The sequence below is a fragment of the Dendrobates tinctorius genome, unplaced genomic scaffold (assembly GCF_039654945.1).
Source record: "Dendrobates tinctorius isolate UK_male_01 unplaced genomic scaffold, ASM3965494v1 ptg000174l, whole genome shotgun sequence".
Lineage (NCBI taxonomy): Eukaryota > Metazoa > Chordata > Amphibia > Anura > Dendrobatidae > Dendrobates > Dendrobates tinctorius.
Window position 1 is genome coordinate 7,329,004 of NW_027361841.1, and position 15,180 is coordinate 7,344,183.

Consider the following 15,180-nt stretch of genomic DNA (forward strand, 5'->3'; position numbering starts at 1 on the left):
AGGGATTTTCATCCATTCTTTCTTGAAATATTCTTCCTGTTATGTAAGACTCCTGCTTCATGTACATCCTCTGCTATTTTGAGGTTTAGCCACAGATTTTCAATGATGTTCTCATCAGAGGACTGTGAGGGCCATTGTTAAATCTTCAGCCTGTACCTTTTGAGATAGTCTATTGTGGATATTGATCTGTGTTTAGGAAAATTATTCATTTGTAGAAGCCATCCTATTTTCAACTTCAGCTTTTTTTTACAGATGGTGTTATGTTTGCATCAAGAATTTGTTGAAATTTCTTTGAATCCATTCTTCCCTCTACCCATGAAATGTTCACTGTACCATTGGCTGCAGAACAACCATAAAGCATCATTGATCCACCCTCATGCTTAATGGTTGGCAAGATGTTCTTATCATGAAATTTGATGTCCTTTTTTCTCCACACATACCTTTGATCATTGGGGCTAAATAGTTTTATTTTAACTTCATCTGTCCACAGGACATCCTGCCAAGAACAATGCTATTCTTATGCGCACAGGATGATTATGTTTCCGATAGTTATGCGCACATGAAAGTGCAGTCACAGCCTGTTTAAACTGGCTATTAAAGATATATAGGTCAGCGTCATATAGTGGATTGATGATTAAGGGTGGAAATTGGCCAATGTAAATGCAGCCTTACATTTACTTACCTTATAGGTATACCTTATTCATCTGTCTCCACACCCTCCAAGCACACGATAACTGCACTTTATACTTGACTATTGCACTTAAACACATGGGCTGATGACCGAATCATGCAGCTTTATATGAAAATCCCTATTTATTATAATTGTCAGACCTGAATTAACAAGCACTTTTCACATACTGTGTCCCCCCCATTTCCTTGTAGATTGTAAGCTTGCGAGCAGGGACCTCACTCCTAATGTCAATGTTTAAATTGTCTTAACTTGTATTGAATTTATTGTCTGTACATGTCCCTGCTTAATTATAAAGTGCTGCGGAATATGTTGGCGCTATATAAATAAAAATTATTATTATTTATTATTATAGGTGACATCTTATTTGATTGTAATAACACTCATTTATTCTTCTTCTTCTAGGCCTGACATAAGGATGATTTTTTACAGTAAGAGCTTGTCTGTGCAGACCTCCTTCTTTTCTGGTTTTATACAGCACACGATTTCTTAAAAATAACAGTGACATTATAATGCCATGCTAATAAAAATAACCACCTGTGCTGTGCCTTATATGCTGTACCCCAAAATACATTTTCATCATTATGTTCTCTGCACAAAATTGTCTCTCATCTGTTATATAGTGTCCACACTGCCCCCTCCTATAAAATAATACCAAAATACCATTACCCCTTTCTACACTATGACCAACACAATACTGTACACCCGGGAGAAATACAACCACCACACTGTCCTCTTTTATGAGTTATACACACCACATCTTTCTCGTTTATGAACTATGACCTCTGCATTGTTCTCTCCATACTGATGCCCCACTACTGTTTGTATACACTATATGGAGAGCACTTTCTTCAAACTTTGTCCCTACTCCATATTGAACACTTTTCACACTGTCCCCCCTGTTGATACTGAGCCTCCTCTTCCCACTGTTTTTCCATTGCTGTCCATCATCTATACATAACCCCTATACTGCTCCTCCTCCATAGACAGCCCTCCATACAGCCCCTTATATTCATATACTCCCATACTAACCTATCGCCATAAACTGTGTTCCAAATTATTATGCGAAAAGAGTTTAGGAGTGATAAGGTAAGAATTTTGTTGCTTGTCATTTAAACTCATTGATGGTGATGTGTGTCAGGGCTCTTTATATCACTGAAAGCAATTGCAGATACGTGTGCAAATTAGTTTGGCAGGTGTGTACAAATAAAGGCAAGACTACTTAAGAAGGCTGTTCCACATTATTAAGCAGCCTACATTTTTTGCCAAAATGGGAATGAAAAAGGATATGTCGGCTGCTGAGAAGCAACAAATTGTGGAGTATTTAGGTCAAGGCATGACTACAATCAACATTGCCAAGACACTTCATCGTGATCATCGCACAATCAAGAAGTATGTAGCTAATTCCCAGCACACACGTGTGCATGCTGATAAGGAAAAATTGAGGACTCTTTCCAACAGGCAATTGCATCAGGTTAAAAGAGCAGCTGCAAAAATGCCTTGTCATAGCAGCAGACAAGTTTTTGAAGCTGCTGGTGCCTCCAATGTCCCCGAACAACAAGATGCAGGGTCCTTCAGAGGTTTGCAGCTGTGCGTAAGCCATCCTGTCGACCACCTCTATTCACTGCACACAAGCAGAAACGGCTCCAGTGGGCCAAACGATACATGAAGACTGACTTCCAAACTGTTTTGTTCACCGATGAGTGCCGTGCAACGCTCGATGGTCCAGATGGATGGAGTGGAGGATGGCTGGTTGATGGACACCCCATGAAAACACGGCTAAGGCGCCAACAAGGAGGAGGTGGAGTAATGTTTTGGGCAGGAATCATGGGGAGAGAGATTGTCGACCCCTTTAGGATCCCTGAAGGGGTAAATCTATGTGGAGATTCTAAAACAGCACTTGCTGCCATGGTTCTAGAGGAAGAACCGTGCTTTCCGCAGCAAGATCATTTTCATGCGTGATAATGCACCGTCTCATGCTGCAAATAACACATCTGCATCTCTGGCTGCTATGGGCATAAAAGAGGACAAACTTATGGCGTGGCCACCATCTTCCCCTGACCTCAAACCCATTGAGAACCTCTGGAGCATCATCAAAAGGAGTGTCTATGATGGCGGGAGGCAGTTCACATCTATGCAACAGCTCTGGGAGGTATTCTGTCCACATGCAAAACAATTGAAGCAAAAGCCATCCAAAAACTGACAAATTCAATGGACGAGAGAGTTCAGAAGCTTCTTTCGAACAAGGGGTCCTATGTGCAAATGTAACATCACCTAGAATAAAGTTTTGACTTGAAAACTGTTTGATTTCATTTTGTAATAAGCTGATAATGCTTATCATGTCACAATTGACCATTTTTTTGTTCAAAATAAAAAGGTTGAAAACTCTCCTGTGCATAATAATTTGGAACATGCATTTTGAGTGTTTCTTATTTTTAAAAATATGCTGTTTTCATAGGCAGTTTGTTCAAAAACATTGCAATTATTCTAGAATATTAGATGACTGGAAAATAACGACTGCAATTCATAGAGGTAATTTAGAGAGAATATGAGGAAATATTTTTGCATAATAATTTGGAACACAGTGTAGAGAGCCCTTCCATACTGCTATATCTCCAAACAGAGACCAAGATACTGCCCCATCTACATACTGAGCTCTCCAGTACTGCCCCATCTCCATATTGAGCAGCTCTATGCTGCCCCATTTCCATAGGGACCCTCTTAGACTGCCTCATACAGTGCTCCCTATACTGCCTGTGGTGTAATGACCACTGTGTCCACTAGGGGGCGCTGTGTGGATGTCCCAAGAGAGAGGATGAGTGGCAGAATACGGAGTGGCACTGGTGTGTTTCAAAGTGGGTGGCTTTGAGATGAAGGCTTGGTGATGTGCTGATCAGCAGAGCTGATCTTTCGTGCCTATGTGTTGGGGAGAAGCCTTCAGGCGGCTGGAGAGATGGGCGGGTTCTAGCTGCCAACCAACCCACCCAGGGGTGTGTCTGATAACACCTATAGTAAAAGGCTATGTGAGTAGGTGAAGGACCTGTGATGAGGTCATAGCCATGTGACCCAGTGGGCGTGGCTACCGACCATATAACGTAGCCAGGATAGGTCACAAGGAGTGAATGCTGGGACCAGGTTGGTCCAGTTTGGAAGGTCCCGTGAGGAGAAGGATCTCCCCACTAACAGCCTGTGGAGCGGCTGGGCATGTGCAAGGGCGATGTGTGCCTGAGAGCTCCCTGGAGGGAACTAACATAAAACGTCCTGATAAGCCACATAAGGAACCATGACGGGTGAGATAACACTGGGGCTGAACAGCCTGTTTAATGGACGCTATGCTGGTGATATGAAGCTGTTGTACATTGCTGCTGTGGTTTATGAGGGTGAATAAACCGCATGGACTGCTATGTTTTTATGGAAAACCTGGTGCCAGATGTGTTTTGTTCGCTGCCAAGAGAGTGATCCCCTACTAGATGACAGCACTACCTCACAATTGGCGGTGAATGCGGGCAGCGATTCCCAGAAGCACGTGTGGCAGTGCTGGCGATTCTGAGCCAGGAGAGCAGACGGTCTGACAACCGTGAGTAATACTGACTGAGGTCAGAGAAAATGACTGTATTAAAATTTGTGGGATACCTCTGAGGAGAAGAGGCATCCAGGAACCTGTGTGGCCGACACAGGTAACAGACAGGAGTCCGTGTTGCACTGACCAGAATCAGTGAGAGACTGTGCATGTGTTTTTTTTTTCCTTTTTCCTCTGCAAAACCTCAAAAGTGCTTGCTGTGGCTCAGTGCGGTCACAAAGGACTCGCAGCGCGGGGACCTAGTGGTTTTTCTTTTTGGGATCTCCTCCTTGAGCATTGGTAGCAGACGCTGTCTGTCTACACCATCCTGCTGCAGCTGTATTGCAGATGACTAAGCGTATACAGTAGTTGTGGCTTTACACAACTATTTAGGGTGAGTACCCTGTATTATTTCCTTGTACCCGTTATACCTGCACTGGTAAGGCCCTATGGGCGCACTTTTGTGGGTTTTTTTTATCTTTGAGGGTGACAAGCGGCTTCCGGTAACCCGGCGGGGTTACGAAGGGGACAAGCAGCTTCCGGTGGACCGGCAGGTCCACGAAGACGGCACAGCAGGAGCTGCAGTGACTCCAGCCGCTGTGTGTGTGTGAACAGCAGCCGGTGGTGTCGGTGATCGGTGACAGCAGGAGCAGTGCTGGTGCCAGCAAAGACTTGTGTGGTATCGTTAAAAGACAAACTGTGTGGTATGAACTGTGGTCTGAGAAGACTGGTATAACGGACATGGGGAGATCCCGAAAGGGGGCGGCGACCCAAATCGGGGTGGTAGCCCAAAAGGGGGTGGAGTCCCAAATTGGGGTGGTAACCAAAAAAGAAGTGGTGGTCCAGAAAGGGTCCAAGTGTGAAGAAATGGCAGCACTGGTTGGCTCAGTGGGTATGTCTGGGAAACTGCAGTGTTCATGTATGTCATTTCCAGAATGTGGGCTATTCTTTCCGAGTGATGACTGGCCGCAAGTGTGCACTGTGATGCTGCACCGGGAAGGACTCAAAGAGTCAGGTGGCTCTGGTAGGAACTCCTCTCACTTTCTGTCTGACTGAAAAAATGGTCCAGGTTCGCTGTACACATGGGGTCACAGTGAACTATGTGGTAGACAGAATAATGTTTGAGGGACTCAAAGGCAGTGAGTGCCAAGGGGGCAGTATACCATCAGAATTAGTGTATGCCTTGGAGTGAGGCCGGGACTTTGTCAGGTTTGATGATGTATGCCAGGAGGGTGGAGACATTCCTACTGTTGGACTAACCAGTACGAAGACGCTGACGCCTCCTAACGTGGACAGGCCAGACGTAGGGGCGACCGGAGAAAGAATTGTGTTAAATCAATTTACTGACCTGACGTCACCTGAAGGGTACCACAGTGTGAATGAGAATGGTGTGGTCAACAACAAGAGCGGAGCTGGCACACAGATAGAGAGTGTCTTGGGGGTTCACTGTAAGATGTGGGGTGACTGTGACGTGTTGTTGCCAGTAGCCACCACTGGGACAGAAACTAGTGTTGTGCTGACTGAAACTCATGACAAAACTGACGCTAACCTGGTGGGTAAGACGGCTGAAATAGTCACACGGTTAGTGAGTAACTGGAGGGAGGACTCAATCTCGGGGAGTGACTATGGCTCTGAGAAAGAAAGGGAGCACAGAATAGAAGGGCTAGAGAAAGAAGTTTCTGAGCTCAAAGGCCACATGGTAACGTGGCAAGGACTGAATAAGGCCCTCAGAGAAGAGGTGGATGAACATGTTAAATGAGAAAGAATCCTGATTCCTGAGACAAACGGCCGAGCACAGAGTCGAGGAGCTCAAGGAAGAGATCTTGGAGCTCAGAGGTCACCTGTCCACCTGGCAAAGTGTGAACAAGAACCTCAAGGAAGAGATGGAGGAACTCAGAGGAGTAGTAAAAAGTCTTCTGCGGGAGAAATTGGACGAAGACTTACCGCGGGTGAGCGTGAGTGATAATAAGACAGAACTGCCAATGGCCATAGTGGCCAAGGGTCATGAAGTGATCCAATCATGTGAATTTGATGAATTAAGAACTGAAGAAGACAGTCACCCGGTCGGGTCAACTGTAGTGAGGGAAGTGGCCGTGGTAAGGCCAGAGCCTCCTGGCCTGGAAGAGAGCAAGACCACGTCCTTCAAGACTGTGATTGACGTTCCAGAAGACATGCAAGACGCCTGTGCAGAGGAAGGTGTACATGAGGCTTTCAAAGAGGCGGTCAAGGCGTGTGTGGTGCACTGGGCACCTGAGACTCAGCAGTTAGTGATAATATCCGCCAGAGAAGATACAGTAAACCGGGTAGCTGTCCTGAAAGAGATGCATTTGCAGTGTCTCCATGTCAAACAGTTGGTCAGGCAGAGCAATGTGAAAGCTGCTCGACGCCTGGAGTTAGCCAGGGAGGCTATGGATCGGAGGGGTTTGCGGAAAGATGTGGTTCCAGTACCCAAAGCTCTGATTGGGAGAATCATTGGAAGATCCGGGAAGGTAATGCAAGACCTTGTGAATATCTCCGGTGTGGTGAGGGTGAGGATCCCTCATGATGATGAAGACCAGATATCCAGTGAAGTGGGTAGGATTCCCATCATGGTGGTTGGCTCCATGGAGAGCCTGAGAGACTTTCGGATGCTCGAAGAGTATCGAGTGGGGTACCTGCAAGAGATTGAGCAGTTGAGGCAGGACCGCCGGTGAATTAATAAAGAAGTACGGAATACCAGGTGGCAGCTGCCTGCAACTCAGCAAGATGTAAGGACCCGAAGAGTTCCGCCAAGAAGTGACAGGGCAGATGGCCGAAGAATGTCAGCAAGTGGTAGTTCGACTGGCAGGATGACGGTGAGAGACCGTAGTTCCTGTGAGATGCTGAATGAGTCAGACTCAGGCCAGACAGTAGGACCGATTAGGACTGATGACCGTACCAACCGGGAGAGCCGGTCAGTGGGAGAACGGTCAGGTGACGAAGCCCACTCTAGGAGGGTGGTGACTAAACAGTGTCTGATGACGCAGACAGACTGCAAATGGAGGGTCAAAGACAATGACCGATATTCTGACCGCTTGGGGCGGGGGAGGCCTAATGTAGAGATGAGGCCGTATGACAGATGGAGATGGTTCTCTCGACCTGTGGGGCAAGGTGTAATGTGTGCCCATTCTCGAGATCCTGGTGTAAGATTGTGTGTTCAACCCCACAAGTTTGAACAGAGGGGCGGGGTATGTGGTGTAATGACCACTGTGTCCACTAGGGGGCGCTGTCTGGATGTTCCAAGCGAGAGGATGAGTGGCAGAATACGGAGTGTCACTGGTGTGTCTCAAAGTGGGTGGCTTTGAGATGAAGGCTTGGTGATGTGCTGATCAGCAGAGCTGATCTTTCGTGCCTATGTGTTAGGGAGAAGCCTTCAGGCGGCTGGAGAGATGGGCGGGTTCTAGCTGCCCACAAACCCACCCAGGGGTGTGTCTGATAACACCTATAGTAAAAGGCTATGTGAGTAGGTGAAGGACCTGTGATGAGGTCATAGCCATGTGACCCAGTGGGCGTGGCTACCGACCATATAACGTAGCCAGGATAGGTCACAAGGAGTGAATGCTGGGACCAAGTTGGTCCAGTTTGGAAGGTCCTGTGAGGAGAAGGATCTCCCCACTAACAGCCTGTGGAGTGGCTGGGCGTGTGCAAGGGCGATGTGTGCCTGAGAGCTCCCTGGAGGGAACTAACACAAAACGTCCTGATAAGCCACATAAGGAACCATGACGGGTGAGATAACACTGGGGCTGAACAGCCTGTTTAATGGACGCTATGCTGGTGATATGAAGCTGTTGTACATTGCTGCTGTGGTTTATGAGGGTGAATAAACCGCATGGACTGTTATGTTTTTATGGAAAACCTGGTGCCGGATGTGTTTTGTTCGCTGCCAAGCGAGTGATCCCCTACTAGATGACAGCGCTACCTCACATGCCTAATCTCCATAATGAGCCCCCCCATCCTTGCCCCTCTCCATACAGAGTCCCCCTTACTACTCCATCACTAGAGTTGAGCGACTTTTGGTTTTTTAGGGTCGAGTTTCGTTTCGTGAAACCCGACTTTTCCAAATGTCGAGTCGAGCAAGATCGGCCGATTAAAGGGAAAAGTCGGGGTTGTCCCGAAACACGAAACCCAATGTAAGTCAATGGGGAATAAAAGTCGGCAGTGAGAGGAGGACAGGAAATATACCTACAGTGCCCATTTGAATGCCAAAAGCATCAATTCTTCTTACTTAATCTTGTCAACCTTAATTAACTTCATAATACAAGTTACTCACTGAAAAATGGGGGTTATTTGGCTAAAGTTGTGTGGGGGTAGGGCTGGCTCCAGGTTTTCATGTGCCCTGGGCGAAAGAGCTCCCCTTTAACACATACCACAACTCATCATGCTCCGATACGGCAGAGAAATAGCGGTATAGTACAATGAAAAATATTTCACTTTTTACATCTCATGACGAGGCCCATCTATTTCTCCATACAGAATCATTGGTCCCATATAATGTTTGAAACAGTATATGATGAGCTCCACATAATGCTACAGTATATGTTGGTCCCCATGGATGAAGCTCCACTGTCTTATGGGCCCAAATAATGTTCCAAACATAATGGGCCCCATTTCTAATGCTCTAGTGAATAATGGGCCCTGTAAATGCTGCTCCAGTGTCTGATGTCCACCTTTGGAATGTTCCAGTGTATGCTGGGCCCCATCTATCATTCTCCAGAGTATAGTGCTCCCCAAAAATTGCTGTCCCAACATTGAAAACAATCAAATAAGTCTCCTCGCTAGGGAATCCCTGTACTAGTCTGGACTCCTCGTCGTCCCCATCTTCCATCTCACTGCACAGTATTTCAACCTTGCAAGTGCTGTGATCCTGAGCAAGCAGGGGGGGCCCACTCGTTGGCGACGGCACTGGCACAGGGCCCCTGATAGTACGGTGGTGTGTCTGATGGCGGGTGGGCCGAACCTGCACTTTCATCTGCAGCTTCCTCTTTGTCACCGTGTAAGATGGAACTGTATATGGGAAGGGTAACCTGAGTTTCATCAGGGTCAGATTCAGGCCGTGTAGCGTGCGAGGGGAATGTAGTGGTCTGGGTCAATGTACCAGCAGATTCATCGAGCAGTGGCTGGGCATCAGTGCACTTGTGTCGCCCCCAGGAGTACGGTCGCCACAGTGGCATTACCTTCCTCCTAGGGAGTGTGATGTCATTCTTGGGAGCAGCGAAGGATCTCTCTAGCAGGTTAACTGATTGGGCGGCGTTATTCCCACGAGTCATGACCCTCCAAACAGCGTTCATGAAGGCAAAGTGTTTGTTTTACGTGGGCAGTATGGTTGCAAAGCTGAACCTTAAAGGAATGTCCAGAAGGGCACCACCAGGAGTGGAGCCTACGGTTAAATTTGACTCCACCTGGGAAACCTCAACCATGCCAGCTACAGAACAGATGCACACATTGCAAGCTTAATTCCGTTGACGAACGAGACTCCGTCATGCCCCGCGGACCGAGTCCGGCTTACTAGAGGGACACGTGAGGCTCTGGCACATGAGATTGGCCAATAACTGGTGTGTCATGCCCTTACATGTCCGTGGCTGCATGTGCGCTACAATGAAAAGGCCAGCGTTTGTCGCTTACAGGTGCAGATAACCCGCTGAACAACGTTAGTGATGGGGATCACTGATTATTACAATTATTACCCGCGAACGATGATTTCCCAGTAAGTGCAGGTCAACCACAGTTCCGGAATTAGGCCTAACCGTCATTCCTGAAAAAATGAAAAACTTACGTGTGCAAACCACAGGTGCTGTAGCTTGCTTAACAGCTCGCCAGCCGTTCTCACGCCCAGTATGGATTACACGTGATTGCACAAAGGTGAGAAAGGGTACCGTATCCCCGGATAACATGTATGGATAGCGTACACATTCAAAATATATGTCTATATACATCAGGAGGCAGGCTCAGATGGTGTTAGGCCCAGTATGGCTTTCACGTGATTGCACAAAGGTGAGAAAGGGTACCGTATCCCCGGATAACATGTATGGATAGCGTACACATTCAAAATATATGTCTATACATCAGGAGGCAGGCTCAGACGGTGTTAGGCCCAGTATGGCTTGCACGTGATTGCACAAAGGTGAGACAGGGTACCGTATCCCCGGATAACATGTATGGATAGCGTACACATTCAAAATATATGTCTATATACATCAGGAGGCAGGCTCAGATGGTGTTAGGCCCAGTATGGCTTTCACGTGATTGCACAAAGGTGAGAAAGGGTACCGTATCCCCGGATAACATGTATGGATAGCGTACACATTCAAAATATATGTCTATACATCAGGAGGCAGGCTCAGACGGTGTTAGGCCCAGTATGGCTTGCACGTTATTGCACAAAGGTGAGACAGGGTACCGTATCCCCGGATAACATGTATGGATAGCGTACACATTCAAAATATATGTCTATACATCAGGAGGCAGGCTCAGACGGTGTTAGGCCCAGTATGGCTTGCACGTGATTGCACAAAGGTGAGAAAGGGAACCGTATCCGCGGATAACATGTATGGATAGCGTACACATTCAAAATATATGTCTATATACATCAGGAGGCAGGCTCAGACGGTGTTACGCCCAGTATGGCTTGCACGTGATTGCACAAAGGTGAGAAAGGGTACCGTATCCCCGGATAACATGTATGGATAGCGTACACATTCAAAATATATGTCTATACATCAGGAGGCAGGCTCAGACGGTGTTAGGCCCAGTATGGCTTGCACGTGATTGCACAAAGGTGAGAAAGGGTACCGTATCCCCGGATAACATGTATGGATAGCGTACACATTCAAAATATATGTCTATACATCAGGAGGCAGGCTCAAACGGTGTTAGACCCAGTATGGCTTGCACGTGATTGCACAAAGGTGAGAAGGGGTACCGTATCCGCGGATAACATGTATGGATAGCGTACACATTCAAAATATATGTCTATATACATCAGGAGGCAGGCTCAGATGGTGTTAGGCCCAGTATGGCTTGCACATGATTGCACAAAGGTGAGAAAGGGTACTGTATCCCCGGATAACATGTATGGATAGCGTACACATTCAAAATATATGTCTATATACATCAGGAGGCAGGCTCAGACGGTGTTAGGCCCAGTATGGCTTGCACGTGATTGCACAAAGGTGAGAAAGGGTACCGTATCCCCGGATAACATGTATGGATAGCGTTCACATTCAAAATATATGTCTATACATCAGGAGGCAGGCTCAGATGGTGTCAGGCCCAGTATGGATTTGACGGCCCAGACTACACAGCGGAGGAGCAGGGAGAGGTAAAGATTGCAAATGCTGGAGCCCTGCCCAAGCAAGGGGGGCCCACTCGTGGGCGTCGGTACTGGAACTGGGCCCCTCATAGTACGGCGGTGTGTCTGACGGCGGGTGTGCACCACCACCGTCAGAGACACTTGATTGCACTATGAGGGACCCTGTGCCAGTGCCCGCGCCCAAGAGTCGGCCTACCCACCTGTCCAGGGCAACGGCACTCGCACGGTGTCGTGCGCTAGGTGGTGACCCCGGCCATGAGGGGGGGAGGCAGCACAGTTAGGGAGTTTTAGAAAGTGGCATATGTTGATGTTGGACATTCAGCTGATGCAAAAGGCGAAATAGGTCAAGTCCCAGGAAGAGGTGGACCAAAGCAAGCCATTTTTCTGTCACCCTATGTGTCAACAGGGGAAGGTGGGACAAAATCCTTGGAAACCCATGCATGGTTCATTTTAATGAAGGTTAGATCATCCACATTTTGGGTTGACAGACGGGTCCTTTTTTCTGTCAGGATTGATCCAGCTGCACTGAAGACTCTTTCCAATAGCACACTTGCAGCTGGGCAAGCGAGCTCCTATAAGGCATATTGTGCCAATTCAGGCCAGGTGTCCAGTTTAGCAGCCCAATAGTCAAAGGGGAATGATCTGTGTGGGAGAACATCGATATGGGAGGAAAAGTAGTTTGTAACCATAGTTGACAACTGCTGTCTCCTGTCACTTTCCATCGATGCAGTATTACCAGTTGTGTGAGCGGTATTTGAAAAATCAGTCCACAACATTGTCATGAAACCCCTGTCTCCATCGCCACTTCTGCTGTGTGCACCATGAACACCTCTGCCAAGCTGCCCCCGGCCTGTACGGCTCGTGTGAGAACCATCACCGCTGCTGTGTGCTGGGAATGCCTCAAGCAACCGATTTACCAGAGTTGCTTGTTTATTAGCAAATATTAGGTCAAGGTTCTCCTGTGGCATGATGTTTTGTAATTTGCCTTTATAGCGTGGATCCAGGATGCTGGCCAACCAGTAGTCGTCATCGTTCATCATTTTGGCAATGCGGGGGTCCCTTTTTAGGATCTGCAAGGCATAATCTGACATGTGGGCCAATGTTCCCGGTGTCAATGATGCACTGCGAGTGCTGGGTGGAGGAGCACTTTCTGGCAAATCCACATCCCTCCAGTCACGCACAAACCCTGTACCAGACCTTGCCACGCCAACATTTTAACTTGCCCCACGAGATGCATCCTCCTCCCCTAAGTAATCATCCCCATCATCATCCTCCTCCTCCTCTTCTTCCTCCACCTCGTCCAGGAGAGGTCCCTGAGCAGACAATGGCTGAATGTCATCAAGGATTCCCTCCTCCTCTTCCTCCTCATCAACATTGGCTGCAGACGCCTGCTCCTTAAGGTGCGTCAAAGTTTGCATGAGCAGACGCATAAGTGGGATGCTCATGCTTAGGATGGCGTCGTCTGCGCTTACCAGCCGTGTGCATTCCTCAAAACACTGAAGGACTTTACAGAGGTCTTTCAGCTTCGACCACTGCACACCTGTCAACTCCATGTCTGCTCTCAAAGTGCCTGGCCGTGTATCCTCCCACAAATGCATTATGGCCTGCCTCTGCTCGCACAGCCGCTCCACCATGTGCAGGGTGGAGTTCCACCTTGTTGCAATGTCGATAATGAGGCGGTGGTTGGGAAGGTGGAGCAATCGCTGCAGCTTCTGCATACGAACGGAGTGTACAGGCGACCGGCGGATGTGCGCGCACAGTCTTCGCACCTTCTGGAGCAGGGCTGTTAACTCCGGATAATTTTTGAGGAAGCACTGCACCACCAGGTTCAAGGTGTGAGCCAAGCAAGGTATGTGGCTGAGTTTTGAAAGGGCTATGGCTGCCACAAAATTACGGCCGTTATCACTAACTACCTTGCCTGCCTCAAGATGTACACTGCCCAGCCATGACTCAGTTTGTCGCTTCAAGTACTCGGCCAGCACCTCGGCGGTGTGTCTGTTGCCCAAACACATCATCTGCAACACAGCCTGCTGACACTTTCCACTAGCTGCTCGATAGGGGGACACATCGTGTGCAACAGTGGCAGCTGCAGATGGAGTGCTCGTACGACTGCGCTCTGTGGACGAGCTTTCGCTTCTGGAGGAGGAGGAGGGTCGAACGCCTACCGCCAACTGTTTCCTATACCGTGGGCTAGGCAGCAATGTCCCACCACCGCTGTCCCCTGTGGACCCTGCATCCACCACATTAACCCAGTGCGCAGTGATGGACACGTAACGGCCCTGGCCATGCCGACTGGACCATGCATCAGTTGTGAGGTGCACCTTTCCACTTACTGACTGCTTGAGTGCATGGACAATGCGGTCTTTTACATGATGGTGGAGGGCTGGGATGGCTTTGCGAGAGAAGAAGTGGCGACTGGGTAGGTCATAGCGTGGTACTGCATAGGCCGTGAGTTCGCGGAAAGCTGCGCTTTCCACCAACCGATAGGACATCATCTCAAATGAGATTAGTTTGGCAATGTGGGCGTTCAAACCCAGTGTACGCGGATGAGAGACTGAGTACTTTCTTGACCTACTCATAGTGTCTGGGAGGGTGAGCTGGATTTGAGAGCTGCATATGGTGGAAGTAGCGGTGGACAGGGCGGACTGAGAGAGGGTTGATGATGGTGATGGAGTTGGTGTTCTTTCTGATGGCCTAGATTCAGTATTTCGTTGATATAACAGTGGGATTCCCTGACTGCTGTGGCCTTGCAACGACACCTCAACATTTGCTGCTGTGCTAACCGGTGGGCTTACAGTGGGGGAAACAATGTAGCGTTGTTGACTACCTTCTTTGTGATCAGTTGCACATGTGGCACTGGAGGTTTGGTGTTGTGTCCACGCTTGCAAGTGCATGCTGGTTAAATGTCTAAGCATGCAACTGGTATTCAAATTTTTCAGATTTTTCCCTCGGCTAAAGGTCTTTGCGCACTTCTTACAGATTACCTTGGCCTGATCATGAGGATTTTGTTCAAAAAAGTGCCACACTGCACTCTTCCTACTTTGGCAGACATTTTGCGGCCTAGCACACTGTGATCTTTTGACCCTCTGAACAAGCTGTCCAGCAACTCTTTTGATTTTTGGAACCTGTCTTTGGAGTGCTCCGGGCCTGCCAGATAACAGCTGTTGCGATGTCGATGTCTGCTGTGGATGCTCCTCCTCATCTGAGCTATTGGAAGCAGCACCCTCTTCCCCCAATGGATGCCAATCTGGGTCAACAACTGTGTCATCCATCACCTCCTCTTCAATGTCATGTGCACCTTCCTCTGTGTCACCATGTATGGTGGTATAGTGTGCAGGAAGGGGCACCTGAGTCTCATCAGGGTCAGAATCTGGCTCTGTACACTGCGAGGACAATGTAGTGCTCTGAGTGAATGTACCAGCAGAATCATCTATCAGCGGCTGTGCATCAGTGCACTCCATGTCAGATTCATCTTGGCCTGGGTAATTCACCATTTGACTTGATAATCCAGGCATGGTATGTGAAAACATCTCCATGGAGTAATCAGTAGTATGGCCTGCGTCATCCTTCAATCTTGGTTGGGGTGAAGGACACAAGGAAAGGTGT